Raw genomic sequence first — 5,010 nt, 5'->3', positions numbered from 1 at the left:
GGAGGTAGGAAAGTGAGAAGCCAAACCATCTACACCCACACAGTTTGCTCTTCATCAGCATAACTTTTCTATTCCAGAAACTCTTGTCCTGGAAAGTAAAACTTCATTTTTCACTCCAGGAACATCCTGAAAGACCCATCAATAAAAAACATGAAATGATAGATTTTACTTCAAAACTGCTTAAACCTTTGTCTCAAAACCCTCACCTTGCTGTGTCTTCCAATCCTAAACTATTTTATCATGGTCATTATCTAAGACCCCACATTGTCAGACCCACCTCAACCAGAATTCAAAACCTCACAACAGCTCAACTTGGCCTTCCTCCCACTGACATGCTACCAAGACTCTGAAGGTGGAGCTCTGCATCACTGCGCTGAGCAGTAGTCTCTTTGTCTTACGACACGATTGTTTTGGTGGTATTTGCAGGAAGCCAGCACTCAGGAGCAGGCAGGAGCAGGCAGCTAAGAAACTAGCAACGGTCCAGGTGAGAGATGATAAAGGATGAGCAGGGACTGCTGACAAGGGAGGGACATCTGAAAAGAAGCACTGTGAAGGAGGGAAGCCTTAGCAATGGTGTGGGGAGACGGGCAACATTCAAGGACACCTCTCAGGTTGGCAGTGTCAGTACCTGGGCAGACTGTAGAAGTGTTTTCCAAAGTAGAACTGGCAAAGATTATTAGATATAATGCAGTGTATGCATTGACATGTCATCATTGGACCCAGCTTTATTAAACTTATCCTGATTTATAATTATCCATGAGTCCTGCAAACAAAGAACCTTTCAGAGGTAGGGTGGCTTGGCTGCTAATAGTTTGGGTTAGGCTTCTCAGGATCATAAGAGGATGTCATCCCTAGACCCTGCTCTAATTCTCTCCTTAATCAGAAACGTCACCTGTTTCTAAACACTGTAGTGTTAGTTCATCACCCAGATGTGGCTGGGCCTATGTTTGTCCCCCCATTTTTCTTCTGTGCCTGCCAATTTCTGAATTGCTAATGCCCATAAAACATAAATGTCACTCTCAAAACACTGATGCAGACTATACTGAGTATTTTGGGGAAAGATAAAGGTAGGGTGACAAATTCATCCCAGTATTAGCACTCGAAGTCCAGCATCCCAGGAACCTCACAGTCCCAGGCAAATTGAGATGGCTCATCAACCAGCATAAAGGAGAAGGTTAAAATTCCCTTCACTGGAAAGTTTATAGTAATAAATGCTTACATTAAGAAAAATGAAAGATCTCACATAAACAACCTAACTGTACATCTCAAGAAATTAGAAAAGAAGAACAAACTAAAAGAACAAAGTTAGCAAAAGGAAGGAAATATTAAAGCAGAAAAAAATTAAATAGAGACTAGAAAAACAACAGAAAAGATCAGTAAGATTGAGTTGGTTTTTTGAAAAGATAAAATTGACAAATCTTTAGCTAGTCTAATTCAAAAAAAGAGAACTAAAATAAGTAAAATTATAAATAAAAGAGGAGACATTACAACTGACAGCACAGAAATTCAAAGGATCATAAGAAACTACTATGAACAATTATATGTAAACAAATTGGATAACCTAGGAGAAATGGACAAATTCCTAGAAACACACAATCTACCAAGATTAAATTATGAAGAAATATAAAATCTGAACAGACCAATACTGAATAAAGAGACTGAATGAGAATCAAAAATCTCCCAAGAAAGAAAAGCTCAGGATCAGATGGCCTCACAAGTAAATACTGTCAAATTTTTTTTGGCAGCTGGCCTGTACAGGGATCAAACCCCAGACCATAGTGTTATCAGCACAACACTCTAAACAGCCAAGCCTAATGGCCAAGCCCTATCTATGAAACATTTAAAGAGTTAATACCAACCTTTCTCAAACTCTTTCAAAAAAATTGAAGAGGAGGCAACACTTCTAAAACTCATTTTGTGAGGTCAGCATTACCCAGATACCAAAGTCAAAGACAGTACAAGAAAAGAAAACTACAGGCCAACATCTCTGATGAACACAGATGCAAAAATGTTCAACAACATACTAGCAAACCAAATTCACCAGCACATTAAAAGGATCATACACTGTGATCAAGTGGGATTTATCTGAGGGATGAAAGGATGGTTCAACATAAACAGATACAGCACATCAACAGAATGAAGGACGGAAATCCTATGATCATCTCAATAGATGCAGAAAAAGTGTTTGACAAAATTTAGCATCTTTTCATGATAACAAATTAGGTATGAAAAGAATGTACCTTAGCACAATAATGACCATATATGACAAGCCCATAGCTGACAACGGTGAAAATTTGAAAGCTTTTCCCCTAAGACCAGGAACAAGACGAAGATGCCCACTCTTGACACTTCTATTGCAGATAATACTGGAGTTCCTAGCTAGAGCAATTAGCAAGACAAAGAAATAAAAGGTATCCAAATTGGACTGGAAGAAGTAAAATTGTCCTTGTTTGCAGATGACATGATCTTATATACAGAAAACTCTAAAGACTCTGCCAAAAAACTGTTAGAAAAAATAAAAGAATTCAGTAAAGTTGCAGCATACAAAATCAACATACAAAAATCAGTAGCATTTTTATTCACTAACAACAAACTATCGAAAAAGGAATCAAGAAAACAATACCAATTACAACAGTTACAAAAAGAATAAAATACTTAGAGATAAATTTAACCAAGGAGGTAAAAGATATGTACACTAAAAATTATAAAGCATTGATGAAAGAAATTGAAGACACAAATAAATGGAAAGATATCACGTGTTCACAAGTTGGAATACTTAATATTGTTAAAATGTCCCTACTACCCAAAGCAATCTACAGATTCATTGCAATTCCTATGAAAATTTCAATGACATTTTTCGCAGAAATAGAAAAACAATTCTAAAATTCGTACGCAACTACAAAAGACCCTGAAGAGCCAAAGCAATCTTAAAGTAACAAAGCTAGAGACATTACACTACCTGATTTCAAAGTTTATCACATAGCTATAGTAATCAAAACAGTATGGTACTGGCAGAAAAGCACACACATATATCATTGGAACAGAACAGAGAATCCAGAAATAAACCCACCCATACACAGCCACCGAATCTTAGCCAAAGAAACTAAACATACACAATGGGTAAAAGATAGTCTCTTCAATAAACGGTGTTGCAGAAGAACGAAACTGGACTCTTATCCTATACCATGCACAAAAAATCAACTCCAAATAGGTTAAAGACTGTAATGTAAGACCAGAAACCATATAAATCCCAGAAGAAAACAGAGGGGAAAATCTCCTTCCTATTGGTCTTGGCAATGATTTTATGAATGTGACCCCAAAAGCACAGGCAACAAAGCAAAACGTGTGGAACTAAATCAAACTAAAAAGTTTCCATACAGCAAAAGAAACAATCAGAGGCTTCCGGTCAAGATGGCAGAATAGGTGGTCCCCAGCATCTCTCTCTCCCAGAAATCACCAATTTACAACTATTAAAAAGCAGTGACAACCAAACTGGGGCCACTAGAGCTCAGAGGAAGAGGTGGAGAGACCCATGTTGTTCATGAAGGCAGGAGAAGCCATGATGAGAGAAAGAAAAAACCGCTCTGACTGTTTCAAGCTCCGGCCCATTCCAGGCTGGAGCTGCTGAGCACATGGAACAGGAGCCTGCAAAAGCTGCAGCTGTGCCCTTCAGATGAAGTTGCTTGGAGGCCGCAGGGGAGAAGAGGGCCTTGGTGGTCCCCAGGCCAGCAAGACCACTAATAGGGTTCCCATGGACCCACATAGGAGCAAGAAGCCACAACAACTCAAAAAAATGAGTGACTCAGAGGCCAGTGAGTCATCCCAAGGGACCAGCACATGGCCCATCCCATGGGAAGTATTTGCAGCACAGGTAGTGGGTGAGACAGGCTCACTGGGGGAACACTGGGACACAGCAAGGACAGCTGATCTGACGTCCAATCAGCATAGGACCACTCAGAGGAGGCTGGTCAGGAATATAGAATTGCAGGGGGTGCAGTTTGATGAAAAGACTCCGGCCCAGACCAGAGTTTCCACACAACCCAGGTCTCACTAGACCAAGAAGTACCTATAAAGTCAACCATTAAAACCTGAGCAGCACAAAAAGCCTTCCCTAGGGAATCAGCAGCAAAGCAGCAATTTAGCTCAATCACAGGGCTCAAGTGCTGGTCCCCACAGGAAGTTCCCCCATTTTAGAAATAAGCAAAGGACAACAAATTAGTTCCAGTGCAGAGTTTAAGTGGTGGGAACAGCAGATAATCCAACACAGAACTGAAAGAAAAACAAAGTACCCTCAACCAGAGACAAAGTTTCATATTAACTAGAAAAGGTTTCCTTTCACCAAAAAACACCTATAACACCTAGAAGGGCTGGAAGTCCCCTGGGCTACCAAGCCAGAAAGGGGGGAGGGCTGGGGGCCTCAGCAATGCCCCCTGACACCCACAACCAGTCCCAAGGGTGGGGGCCAAGGGCCTCAGCCACACACACCCCCCTAGGCAACCCCCAGTGATGACCACCGAGCGACAGCAGAAAGTGCCCCAGGCTCTCCCAAGCTGGGGTGGTGGGAAATGAGGGCTTTTGCCACAACCCCCGACATCTGCACCCAGCCCGGCAATGACCAAGCCACTCCTGGAAGCCCCCCAGTCTCCCCTGTGGGAACGTGGGGGTGCCACAGGCCTCAAGCCCACCCCCCCTCCTTCCTCCTTCCACCCCATTTCCTTCCCCTTTCCCCTCTCCCCTCCCTCCCAACTGCTTCACAACATCTTAAAATGTAAAAAAATAGGAATATTAATAAAGAACTACCCTAAAAAAAAGAAACAATTGGCAAAATGAAAATGTAACCTATGAATGAAAGGAAAGTATTTGCAAACCATATATCCAGTAAGTGGCAAATACCCATAATATATAAGGAACTCATACAACTCAATAGCAAAAAAATAAATAACACACTTAAAAATGGGCAGGGGCCGGCCCGGTGGCGTACTGCTACAGTGCGCCGCTTGGGAGCGCGGC

General features: G+C 41.5%; 1 pseudogene; it reads left to right on the top strand.

Moving 5' to 3' along the window:
- LOC103604043 overlaps positions 1–5,010 on the top strand; it is a 9,848-nt pseudogene that overhangs the window by 1,834 nt on the left and 3,004 nt on the right.

Source organism: Galeopterus variegatus, unplaced genomic scaffold, assembly GCF_000696425.1.
Source record: "Galeopterus variegatus unplaced genomic scaffold, G_variegatus-3.0.2 Scaffold4933, whole genome shotgun sequence".
Lineage (NCBI taxonomy): Eukaryota > Metazoa > Chordata > Mammalia > Dermoptera > Cynocephalidae > Galeopterus > Galeopterus variegatus.
This window is presented reverse-complemented; position numbering and strand designations above follow the sequence as displayed.